The 13,548-nt window shown below is 46.5% G+C and overlaps 1 long non-coding RNA gene across 1 annotated transcript; it reads right to left on the bottom strand.

Annotated features, from left to right (window-relative positions):
• Positions 1-11,626: 11,626 nt before the first annotated feature.
• On the bottom strand, positions 11,627-12,885 carry LOC148092307 (uncharacterized). Its single transcript, XR_015715209.1, has 2 exons — positions 12,654-12,885; positions 11,627-11,700 (listed from the first exon to the last, which is right to left on the bottom strand). It is a non-coding gene; the product is annotated as an uncharacterized LOC148092307 (long non-coding RNA).
• Between the last annotated feature and the right edge of the window lie 663 nt (positions 12,886-13,548).

The following is a 13,548-nucleotide window of genomic DNA, read 5'->3' as shown; positions in this document are numbered from 1 at the left end:
CTGAGCGCTGCTCGGCCGTCCCCAGGCCGGGCCCAGGTTCGCTCGGATGCTCCTGTCGCCACCTGCTTATCTACCCCTCCACGATCGCAGCACTTTTTGGACAGGTCGATAGTGTTGCCTCTGTTCACCTGCCCAGGGTTTGAGTCAAAATACGCCCACAGATGAGGGCAGATGGGACTAAATGTACGTGGGAAAGGTGGACTTAGGGTGAGGGGTCGTGGGAAAGGAGGTGGGTGAGAGGCTCTAACGGAGTGACCAGTAGGAGTCGGTGACAGTGAAATGAAAGGCTTCGGGGGGATGTGAGAAGGACATTGTGCATATTAGGAGAGCTGTACTTGACCGTGAAACCCCACCCAGGCAGACCAGTTTTAACAACCCATCCTATTTAATAAGTGACTGTCCTGGAAGAGTTAATGAGAATAAAATTAAGAAAGGAAGTTCCCTAATTCCTTAAATATAACGTGCAGGGTCTATGGGGGTGAGGCTGTTACATAGAGCAGTAAAGGAAATCTATAGTTTTAATGGGAGTTTTTAACATAATTTTATTATATTCCCCAAAGATGATACAATTGGTGTCCATGACTGCAAAAATCTTGGGAAACAACGGGCTAAGATGTTACATGGTGGGGATGGTTTTCCACCAAAGTAGATGGTTTGTTTCCGAAATAAAGCAAAATAGGGCAACTTTCTATAGGAGTAAATCAGGATGGTTCCTGCACTAAAAAGGAGGGCAAGACAGTCCGTTCAAAGGCAAGTCATCACAATCACCCATTATTCAGGGAACTTACATTTTTCAAACAGCACTGGTGAGAAAGTTACTGGGCAAGTATCAAGATTAAGTTTCACAGCTTTAGCACCTGTGATATTTCCATCCCTGATCATACTTTTAAACTTACTTCAAGGTCAAGGATGCTTTAAAGGGATTTTCTATTGTCACTTTTGAGATTGTAGACAGGAGGAGGAGGGAGGCTGAGGGGGCATCTTTGTGTTACTATAAAGCAGGGGTGGGGGACCTTTTTCTGCCAAGGGCCATTTGGATATTTATAACATCATTCTCGGGCCCTACAAAATTATCAGGTTAAAAATTAGCTAAGAAAAAAACCTCGTAGATTTATTGAATTTCATGTCCTGCCTGCGGTTGCCTTGGCAGTGCCAGACCAAATGATTAGCAGCCCTCGGGCCAGACGTTCCCCACTCCTGCTGTAAAGCTTCCAATGTCACAAGGAAGATTATATTTTTTATTACATGCAGCTATTTTGTAGACTGATAGGTATTTATATGTGCAATAGGAATTCGAGAATCCTCTGAATGACTGATTTTATTTTTTTGATACAACATTGGGGAGGGATTCTGAAGACTGCAGCTTTAATCACAGAGCCCTCTCCTTGTATCCAAAGGGCCCAGGAATAGTAACTAAACTGCCAAACAACCTGTAGGTTCTCATACCATTCGCCCTGGGCCACAGTCCTTACAATATGCCTACAGAGAGACCCCAAGTGTGAGCTGTAAAAATCTGCATGAAGTGGACTGTGGAAGTGGATCCCATTTCCCTGTAAAAGCAGCATCACTAAGGATGTAGAGGTAAGTAGATTACAGAGGTGAGCAACATGTGCGATGAAGGCAAAATTCTAACTATACCCCTAGACACTGATGTAAATAGATTAATATACTGTCTTTCAAAAGAAATGAGCATTCATACACTATGCACTTTCCATATCAAAGTATTGTAATAAAATTGTATTTCATACAGAAAATGAAATTCTACTAAGCCATATGACTTACATTTTCAGCCTTTATAATTTTTATTTAAATATATTTTACTGATCATTGAAAATTAGCACCAAGAGGACCTGGTCCAACTGATTCATTTTATAGGTGAGAAAAGCGAGAGGGCAGAGAAGTTAAATAAATTGCCAAAGACAGCAGAGCCAGGACTAGGCTGCAGGCTCACTGGCTCCTAGGACAATTTTGTAGCCTAACAGCTCAGCGATGTGTTCACTGGTCTTCATAACCCATAGAAGAACTTCTGGGGAATTACTTGAATAGCTGTCATCTTTTAACATGAAATGAAAAAGGCTGAAAATATACCTTTAAAAATAATGTTTCTCTATGATAAACAGATGGGATTAAATTGATGGCTGTTTCAAAAAACCTGCAAGTCCACATTCTCGCCAATAGAGGGTAAACTTCTCTGTGGCCAAGCTGCCCAAGGAACAAAAGCACAGAAAACAGCTTCAGTTCTAAGTTAAAACAAACGTAGTGACTGGGAATGTCACAGAACAGAGAAATTCAAAAATACAACGTTAAGTAAAAGAAGCAAACTGCAGAAGGCTACATACAGTATTGTGCTTTTATAAAAGGGTTAAAACATTCATTTATATATATATATATTTAGGAATTCATGCCTTTGTTGTCAAACTATAAAAACCCGGGGGAGATGATAAACACCAAATTCATGCTCCTGGCTACTTCGAGGGAAGGATTATGGGGACTGGGTTTGGGAGACATGGCACAGGGATCTCATCCGTACCTGGCATGTTTTCATTGTTTTTTACAAATTTGAAGTAAAGTGCTCAGGCAAGTAAGGAAGATGTTAAAAGCTGAGTTGCCTGAACGGCAGGTACTGCAAGTTCATTCTAGAATTCTTTATTCTGGAAACGCCTCATTATTAAAATAGAAAGGAAGGAAGAACAGTGGACTCAAGTTGCCGGAAGATGGGACAGCATATTTGCACACATATATTAAGTATTTGGAAATATTTAAATACTTAAAAAAAAAATCCTCACCCAAGGATATGTTTTTATTGATTTTCAGAGAGGAAGGGAGAGAGAGAGAAACATTGATGGGAGAGAAACGCTGATCAGTTGCCTCCCATGGTGCCTCAGCCAGGGGTCGAACCTGGATCCCAGGTATGTGCCCTGACCAGGAATTGAACCCACGACCCTTCCATGCACAGGATGATTCTCCAGCCAACGGAGCCACACCGGCCAGGGCTTTAAGTACATTTTTAGTTTAAATCTTTATTGACACAAAACTATTTATGGATGAAGAGTATTTTAGATTTAGCACCATTCGAGACTCAAATGTAACTTGAATGTAACCTAAATATAAACTAGTGTCCCATGGGACCCGGCCACTGCAGTCTCATTCAAAAAAACACAAGTCTAATCCCAGGAGAGAAGGAATCCTCTGTGGTGGGTGTTGCTGCTGCCATTTAATCCCACACTCTGGAAATTTCTCTATTTTTGACAGGGGAGATAGTGCTTTTGACATATGCGACAGCCAGAAAAGGGATTTGACCTACGCTAAGGATAGATGACCAGCCTGGGCTTTTAGGGTTTTGTGTGGACTTACCTGCTCCTGGTTGGATGATGGCTGAGATCCACCTCTCCGATCAGCAGTCATATTCTTTCCTCCTCTCCCCCGACATCTGCAGAGAACTGTGAATTCCATGGCATTAAATCATTCCCAACCCTGAGATCCAAGATCCCACATTACTTCTCCTTCCTCACCTATTTGAATATATTTAAGGTGATGTGCCTCTAACTTACGGCTGTATTTTTTTCTTGATAAGGTGAACTTGATATTTAAATTCTACTTTCTCACTTGGAGTTTTGTCGTCTACACCAAGTTCTGATTTTAGGCCCTCTATTTATAGTTTGTAGCATCAGAAAAATATGTTCTCTCTCCAACGTCACTGCTCTTTGAATTCAAATGTGTTTCATCTGGTTCCTCCATTCATTAGTTCCCCCAAGCAGTTGAGTCAGTCAGCCGCACAGCTAATTGACTAGATGCTAGTGGTCACTAGCTCAAGTATCGAAGAGTATCCACATTTGGGGGCGCCTCAGATTCCCAACCGTTTATGCTAGATTTCTGGAATTCCTTTCCTCTGATGGAACGATTCGGGGCTAAAGTGGAATTTTTAAAATAATGACTCTCATTCAAAAATTATACTCTCAACCTAGCCAATGAAAGGGGATGGCAAAGAATAAATAAATAAAATGGGGCTAGGAGATTGCAAAAGGAACCAAGCACACAGAAGAAAGTGATAGGTTTGGGGTAGAAAAGTTGCACTCACAGGAGATAGGACGGAGAAAAAGTTGATCATAAACACAAAATGCAAGTGAAATATAAATCAAGGTCCAGTGTCTAAATAATGACCAGACCCACGGTGTATGTAGATCTGTCCCTTATCCAGAGGTCAGTGGCACACGTTCGTGAGCTTCCACCGAGGAGCGCTCGCGGGAGCACAGTGGCATCTCAGGGGGAGGCCACAGCCATGCAGCCCTCTTCCTATCTGAGCGGAGATCGTGCCGTATTCCTGCCCGGTGGTAAGTTGCAGTTTTTCCCACTGGAGCTGTTTCAGAGCTCTGAAAAGGATAGCTACGAAGCTGGCCGAGATGACACACACACAAAGAAATTTTGGTTCTGATTAAAACACTGGAATAGGAAATGACGAGATGTTAAGGAAAAAATCAAACTTCCTTCCCTCCTCTCCTTGGCAAACCAAATGCCCAGTTATCAAAGAACAGAAGCAAATATTGCACGCCTGAGCAGAACCGCCTCTAAGTAAAATGTCCAGGCTGTAAGCGCTGCGGCGGCGCCCAGCTAGGCCTGCGCGGCCAGCCTCGGCCCCTGCTCTCCCCAAGCCTCGCGGGCGGATCTGAGGAGTGGGGCGGGGGCGCCCCCCAGCGGCCGAGGCGGTGAAATGTAACAATGCCGTAGTAAATATGAGACCCATAACTGGGATATCACTCTCGAAGGAGTCTTCACGTAAAAGGCTGAAGAATTTGTGAGCGTCTTTTAAAGATAGAAGTTTCAGCAGAGATTTTGAAAATGCAGGAGGACGGACTCCTAAGAGGGTCATGTCTGGTCTGAATCGGGGAGAGAACGCGTCGGTGCCGGGCCTTCCTTCCCTTCCAAGCTCACTTGCTCTCACAGGCCCTGGGCCCGTGCCTCAGTCTCCCCTCCCTGCGGTGCCCCTGTGGATAGGCTGCGAGAGTGAACAGAGAATATGTTCGCCAAGGAAAGGCTTTCGCAGACAGAGTAACGAGCTGCGAGCGTGTAAGCTACAGGAGATTCCAGGCACATGTGCAATAGTAAGTAATAGGTTACAATCCTGAGTTTGGCTGAGGAGTTGGCAGGAAGCCTGGGGTACGGCCAGTGATTAAATGACAGAAGAAACGTGCAAGAGAGAGAATCAGGCGCAGCTGAAACGCCTGCGGTGGCTTTTCTGGAGAGAGAACAAGCAAGTTAATTGGGTGATGCTGCTTTCAGCTGTGAGGCCTGAAGAGTAACCCCCTGGCCCCCGTATTTCTTTGCTAGCCCCATGGTGCAGCTCCTCGGGCGGGCCGGATTCCCATCCTGCGGCCTCCCTGACGCTCTGCGCTCCCTTATGCACCGAGGAAGGGGACACGTGGGAAAACAAAAGTCCTATGGAGGCGGACGCCAGACGTGGTGTTAAGTAGAAACAAACAGGAAATGCCATCAATTTCTTGGGCTTTTGTATCAACAGCGCTATCAATTATTAACTGGGTGACCTTGGGCACATTACTTTACTTCTCTATACCTCATTTCCCTTCTCTGTAAAATGAGTATTATTATTATTATTTAGTCCGTATTTATTGCTATTACACAGCAGGAATGGTTCTGGGCAATGATGAAAGAATATGATTTAGGAATAATACCTGGCCTCAGGGAGCTCACAGTCTAGGGAGGGAGACAGGCTTACACAGAGACAATTCTCACGTGGTAAATGCAGTCGATCCCACTTGGAAGCACAGAAAACAGCTAAGGAGTGGCAGGGGGAGTCTGAAAGGGGGAGCTTAGGGTTTACTCTGAAGGAATTCATAGAACTCACTAGATAAAAGCACCCAGCACACTCCACACTTGCAATAGGCACCCGACCAATGTTAAGTTGCTTTCCCTTCGTGACCTTAGCTACAGCTTCTTGCAACAGAACTGAGCATTTTGCACTGGGCAGCATCAGAGCTGGGAGAGAGACACGCCGGCATTCCTCAGCGGTGAGTATTACAGGGACCGCACTCAAGGAGCTGTCCCATGACTCCCCGAAGCCTGGCGCTGAACAAGCTCCCTCAGTCAAAGCTGGCTCGCTCTTCCAGAGGCGCAACCTAGTTTTAAACACCAGGGAGTCATGAGGAGTAGCACACAAAGAGAGACACTGAGAAGGGGAGAGAAATGCGAAGTCAGCCAAGGTTTCTCTCAGGAACTTTGGCCTTTTCTCTTGACCAGTTATGTAACTATTTAAAAATTGTTAGGCTTGGATTTTGGAAATATTTTTCAATAAAAGACTGAAACCACAAAATCTTAGGAGTGCAAAATGCTAGGAAGGAAGGAAGGAGGGAGGGAAGGAAGGAAGGAAGGAAGGAAGGAAGGAAGGAAGGAAGGAAGGAAGGAAGGAAGGAAGGAAGGAAGGAAGGAAGGGAGGGAGGGAGGGAGGGAGGGAGGAACCGGGCTCCTGGTGCACAGGGTTTGAAGTCTGTGGCTTAGCGGTCGTCCCCTCCTTCCTTTCCCTTGTCAGTCAAACCATCCATTCTTCTGCTGGTCCCAGATCGGGCCCCAGAACCTCAGCAAGTTAATGAGAAAGGCACTGCTGGCATAAAGGAGGCGACAGGGGGATGGTGGAGCGGGTGGAGGCCGCCTTGGGACTGGCCAGCGAGAGGCAGGCCTTAGGAGGGCAGGCATTGCGCACCCCTCACACAGGCCCATCTTATCTCCACAGCGCAGCCGGAGGGCTTCCTGGAGGCGGAGCTGGGCGTCCCCGCTGGGCCTGAGGAAGGCGGGGACGGGGTATAAGGAACATAAACTCTGGGGAGATGTGAGGAAGAGCTGGAAAAGGCAGAGGAGAGGAAGAATCTGGTCGGCTTGCTGTGGCCTCCGCCCGTGCCCCAGCCCACTCCGACTGGGCAGGTGGCACACTTCCCCTCACTCCCCTCCTCTGCCTTCGGCTGAGACCCTCTGGGCTGCAGAAGGGCCTGGGGCACGCACCTCCCTACTCCGTGTTTCACAGTCACTTACTTGCTTATATTTTCCTACTAAATTGCAAACTCCTTGAAGGCAGCTACATCTTACTGTTCTTTGTGTCCTCTACGATAGTGAGTAGCAGATATTATCAATGCTCACGGTGGACATTAAGTGTTTTTGCAGTTGAGCTAATGGCCCACGTGCATCTCTGTACATAGTGGTCTCTGATTCAAAGCATACAGTGCGTCCCATAGAACAGATTCCCAATCTTTCGGGGGATGTCTCCCAACCGGCACTTTAATGAGCGAGTTCATCTCAGTGGCAGCCCCTTCTGCCACTCCTGGTCTGCAATGAGGGCAGCCCAGAGCTCGACAAGGATGCGGTGCTCCCCGACGAATGTATTTTCGATGTCTTAGTCAATTGAACGTCTTCTGGGTCTTCTCATGGAGTGCTGGAGGGGATGGGGGTGCAGGTAACTCATGGTACCGTGTAACATCCCTGTCTGCCTGGGTCCTGGGATTCCTTTATCTATATCATGCTGGGAAAGCTCTGGTATCTTAGCCGTATCAAACGTAGGCCATGAATCCTGATAAATTGTGAGAGTCACCTTTAGGTTCATGAACTAACATGTTAAATCCGGAATCTCTAGTAAGTGTACTCATATCAATTAATTGCCCAAATCTAGTGTCATAGGTCACCCTCCTCAGTGTTACCTCTTAGAATATACCCCCACAAATGTTCCTGATTTTTGCTGATAATATATTAGCAGCATCTTGCAAATATTTTGTTGTGTAAGCGACTTCTTCCTGGCCATACTGTGCACTTGCCCCGAGCACCCTAGTTATAGGTCTGGTGGCAATAGGGGTGGTTCTGGTGGGTCTTGAGGAGAATAGAGACCCCTTTAAGGAGCCTGCCCCCAGGTGAGGTTATCACAGGGTTTTCAGCAAAGGTCGGCTCCATTCACAAACGGAGGAGGCTTAGAGGGACTCGTAGTTTCCAGATTGTCAGCTTCGCCTGGGTCCAAGCCGACGTCCCCATTCCAGTTCTCAGGATCCCATTCTTTCCCGTGTAATACCCTGTCATATGAAAATCTGATGGGACTGTGGATTTGACTATTGCTTTAATTCAGCAATCCTTAAGTTAAAATTTTGTGCTTGAATTTCAACGATGTTACTGCTGTGTCTGCAAGAACTAAATGATTCCTTTAGAGCTGTCAGGGAAGCATTCTGGCCTCCGACTGTGACTTGAGCTGAGAGTTGAAAGACACGAGCTTGTCATTTCCTTTCTGTAGGTGCTAAGGTGCTTTCAGGGGAATCTGTCTCCTACCATTGTCCTTATAGACACCCTAACCGCCATATGGTCAAGTGCAGCAACCGCTTGGGCAACCCCTTGCTTCAGTTGGCGTGTCATCACTATCAACCGCAGATGACAGTTTGATGAATGGTAATTCCCACATTTCCCACGGGGGAGGAGCGATCCTCGAATTCCCGAGTGTCTGTCTCCTAGGATCTCCTCTGACGCCAATTCTGTGTCAGTCAGGGGCCAGTTAGGAGACAGGAATGGAACAATATTTTGAACATGGAAGGTTAGATACAAAGAAATCTTACTTAGAACAGGGAATCAGAAAGATAAGGAGATGGAATTCTAAAGAATATAAGAAAATCAGGGCTAGGGACCAATCCCTTATGTTTTTCACCCCTTAGAGAATTCTGACCAAGTGTACACATTAGTTATCTATTGCTGCAAAACAAATTACCCCAAGACTGTGGGTCAGAATACTGGGAGCAGCATAGCTGATGGTTCTGGTTCGAGTCTCTCATGACCTTGTAGTCAAGCTTGCAGATGGCACTCAGTTACCTGGAGGCTCCCCTGGGACTGGAGGGTCTACATCCAGGGTGGCTCACGCATAAGGCTGGCAAGTTGGGCTGGTTCTTGGTGCAAAGTCTCAGTTCCTCCCCTGTGGATCTCTCCACAGGACTGCTTGATTCCTCACAGCATGGTGGCTGGATTCCCCCAGAACGAGAGATCCAAGGGACCAAGACAAATGCAGAAATGCTGTTCGTGACTTAGCCTCAGAAATCATGCTCTGTCGCCTGCACAGTGCTTTATGGTCACAAAGACCAGCCCCGAGTCAGTGTGGGAGGAGACAGCACAAGTATGAACGCCGGGAGGTAAGGGCCATCAGTGTCGTGTTGGAGGCCAGCTGCCATAACATACCTCACCGATGCAGAGCAGGTCAGGACAGATACCCGTCCCTTCTATATGCCACCACCCAAGTCCACATTCCAGCGACAGTCTTGCAATTGCTTCACAGCTGCCTACCCTTCCTCTGGTATTCAGCCTCTCTCTTCCAGAGAAATTTCACCAGTTTCCTCCCCCCAACTAGAACTATCTTTAACACTAGTGGCCATGTTTCTCAAAAGTTTATAAATGTTCATCTTTTTTTGGGGGGGTAATCCCCACTTAAGGAGTTTTTTTTTATTGATTTTTAGAGCGAGTGGAAGGAAGCGAGGAGGGGAGAGAGACACACAGAGAGAAACATCAATGTGAGAGACACATCGATTGATTGCCTCCCATATGTGCCCTGGGCGGGGGATTGAACCTGCAACCCAGGTACGTGCCCTTGACCAGGAATCAAACCCATGACCTCCTTCTCTGGTCACCTAAAGGAGAAGTCAGTATAGCTATTTAGTTACAATTTTCTTCAGGCATTATCCTAAATAAGTGACTAGACTGAATTATCAGAGGCCTCTGTGTTAGCCAAATGGTCACTCTAAGTACTGACTGGACATGTAGCTTCTGAAAAGCAGGAAATCCAACCACTAAGCTAGCTTATGAAGATTTCTACTAATGCAGAAATTAATAGAAATAACAGATGCATCCTTATGAAGACTGTTCTAAAGTCACAATGTGTCTAAATGATGGTTAAGGCTCCCATAACTGATGGAGATACAAAATAGTGTGTGCCATGGAGTCAATATTCTGAGGGAGCTGGAAACCACGAGGAGGGTTGAAGGGTCTGGGGCTGTTTAGTTTGGAGAACACAGACAGTGAGAGAGACAGAGAGTGAGAGAGAGAGAGAGGGAGAGGGAGAGAGAGAGAACATTTAATAGGCACACATCTGAAGGGCTGGCATGTGAAATGAGTTATATTTTGGGTTGACTAAGAGGAGAAAAGTTGCTTAATGAGAAATGATAGGAATGCAGATTCTAATTCACTTATGACAACCATAGCTGTTGAACAACAGGTCATGCTGTAGTGAAAACTAGGGCACCTCCTCTCCTTGGAAGGGTTTAATCCGAAATTGGCTGACTGCCCTTCGATGTGGTAAGAGTGAGTCTGGCAGCACTTGGGAAACTGGTCTGGAGGATCCTAGGATGTTGTTCCTGAAAGCCTTTCCCTCTTAAATGTGACTTCTTATATGCGTGAATATGTTTAAATAAGAAGGTTAGGTGTACAGGGAAGTGTGTGAGTTATAGAGGAGTCAGAACTTTATCTGGACTCTGAGCAAGACACTTAGCATTCCCGAGCTTCGCTGTCCTTACTACCTTCCAGGGCTGTCCTGAGAATGCACCCAATGACACATCCCTCACATCACCTATTTGCCGTATGATGCATATGTGGTTTTTTTCCTTCCATTTTCCACGATATGGTTTGTAATCAAACATCTGGGACCAATTAAGATTTTGAGAGTGCAATTAAACAAGCTAATTTTCCTAGGCTTCAAGTGATTTCAGTTGTTTTTCAACAATAAACTTGATTAAGTTTGATTAGATGCTTTGTGGCATAGCATCTTTTTTTTTTTTTTTTTTAAAGGAAAAGACAAGTTTGGTGTGAGTAGAAATAGAAGGAATCAGAAGCCAGATGGCCAACATCATCTTTGAAATTTGCAACTGCAAGATCATCACTTGACTAAAGTCTTTCTTCCCAAGAGTTGTCAAAAAACCCCAAAACAAAAATAAAAATCAAAACACTGTGAACTAGATCTTTCAACATTAATAATGTATTTTATCTTCCTGAAAGGTATTCCAAATTTCAGTAAGAAAAATTCAGTAACAAGCACTTTATTTTCTTTAACACAGTAAAAGAAACTGGATCTAACAGAATGAGTCAATATAGGCTTTTATAGTTGTCTTTCCCACGCCAAAGATTCAACTAATTGGGAGTAAATGAATACCCCACAAATACTGGAAATCAATTATTATTATTTACAAGTAATTTTTTAAAAATTTGTTTTTACTTTGTTAACAAAGAAAGTTGTCCTAATGGCGGATCAACTTGAATTCTCGAACTAGCCACAGATTACATGTACTGAACAGTTAACACCTAAACGTAGATTTGGTCTTAACAATTACAAATTCTTTATTACCTATTAACATCATACTCTTAAGCATTCTCATTACAGGCTGCCCTTAAGTAACAAATGGTAACTGATGTGCAATGGTTCTTTCACGTTTCCATTCTTATCTGTGACATGTACAATGACTTAACCAGCAGCCTCTGAGTAACTGCTATCTTGCATCCCCTCAATGCTATCTATTTTTTCTACCTCCAATTTCCAAGTTAAACGCTATCAGTATTCTGGGGACCACTCTCATACATTGTTCTATACACATACATACATAATTTAACAAAAGCGGGATATTTATGTACTGTTTTTTATTGTAGCCAAGTTCAACAGCATCCAAAGCACTTTTAAGTACTTAATTCAGGTGGCTGTAAAGTAAAAAAAAAAAATACAGTTTTCAGACCCTATATCACTTTTATATCCATTTATTTCAATCTCTTGAATGTTCATTACATTTTAAAATATTTTTGTGGCTTCTGCTTTAAATAGTGCTTATCATAGTGAAGTGCACATTGTTTTAATATTAAGAATTACTCATGTATATCTCACCAATAATGTACATTTCACAGTGCCAAGTGAGAGAACCCTATTACTCTAAAGGATTCCTGGAAGTCTGAGTCACATGCATAAATGACAAGATCTGCAGGTTTGGGTGGTTGTGGAGACTTCTTGGCTTAAACAGGAATTAGACAAAAAAAGGAGTCATAGAGGTGACAGTTTAGGACTCATATGGTGGCACAATGAGGCCATAAAGGACCCAGCCTCTTAATTGTTCTGCTCTGCCATGCTAGGAATGCAGGCCTTGGTTCTCCTGTTTGTTGCTTTATGACTGAACTATGGCTGCTGCACCTCCATCCCTCCAGGAGGAAAGACAGGTGCAGGGCCAGGATGAGCTTGATCTGCAGAACATGTCTATTGAAAAGCTTTCCCAGAAGCCCCAGGAGCAACTTCAACTTCCATCTTATTGGCCAGAATTGTGTCAAATGGCTACTCCTAGATGTAGGTTCCATTAGGATGACTAGAGACTAGGCAGAAGACGACCAGCAGACTTCTGCTATGGGACACCTGAGCAAGCTGCCCTTATTCCACGACAAGAAATAAAGGGGACTTCCTCTGATTTCAGAAGAGCACTGAGAGGGTTTGGCTGGTAGGGCAGGTGTCCTGCCACAAAGAACCAGCAGAGGAGGAGGGGATAAGGGATCCTGCCTCAGAGCTGCTGAGAGCAACATGCCCTCGGTCACTAACACAGTGGTAGCTAACCCTCACTAACCGCCCTGAAACCCAGAGGAAAGGGACCAGCTCCCCAAAGGCCCCTATTTACCTGCTTGCATCCTCTAAGTGGAAGCCTGGAGCTGGGAAAACGCACATCTAACAAGCCTGAACTTACTGCAGCGACTCCCACACTGCAGAAAATGGGAGTAAGGCAGCTCTGGCAGTGGACTCGGCCTGTGCGCTCCCAGGTCTAAGCCCTGAAACGCGAATAACGCTGCCCACCCAGCAGGTGGTCCGGACACGCCGGTAGGCTTTGTGAAGACCGAGGGGAAAGAAATGGAAATTAGTCTTTATCCGAGAGATTGCCCCAGGCGAGAACTGCCCCAGGCGGCTCCCTCACACGGCCCCGGCCCCCGCGGCGTTCGGGGGGCGGCAGCCCGGGCTCGCGGCTCGGTCCGAGCGGCGCAGGAGGCGCAGCCGGGTCGGCGGGCGGCGCTCGGGCTCTCCCGAAAGCCTCTGCGCCTGCGGGCCCGCGGTCTCGGGGCGGGGCGGGCGGGCGGCCTAGGCCTCTCGGGAAGGCTGCTTTCGCATCAGGCAGACACTAACTTTCGCAGAGACAACTCTTGGGAAGGAGGAACCCTTCCCAGATCTTCGGGGTGTGGCCAAAACAGGACGGGCTGACGCCAGCTGAGCTGGTGGCGAGGCCCCGGCGGCTCCCCCCGCCGAGCGGCCCGGGGCGGCCTGGAGCTCCGCCCGGGTGTCCTAGGGAACCCTCGCGCGGCAGTGGTGGGCGGGGCGGACGAGCCGCGCGTCAGGTGGGCCGCGCGTGACGCACTTCCGGCCCTCGGCTTCCGGCTTAAAGGGGCCCGGACCTGGCTCACAACAACAACAAACCGTGCGCGCCGGCGGCACCGCCTCGGCTGCAGTGCCCGCCCTCCTGCCACCTGCCGCAGGGCCGCTCCTGGCCTCTTGGTGGCCGCCCTGCGCGCTCCCGCCCCGCTCCT

Source organism: Miniopterus natalensis, chromosome 10, assembly GCF_054644295.1.
Source record: "Miniopterus natalensis isolate mMinNat1 chromosome 10, mMinNat1.hap1, whole genome shotgun sequence".
Lineage (NCBI taxonomy): Eukaryota > Metazoa > Chordata > Mammalia > Chiroptera > Miniopteridae > Miniopterus > Miniopterus natalensis.
Note: the sequence above shows the minus strand (reverse complement) of the source record. Positions and strands in the feature narration are given on the sequence as shown.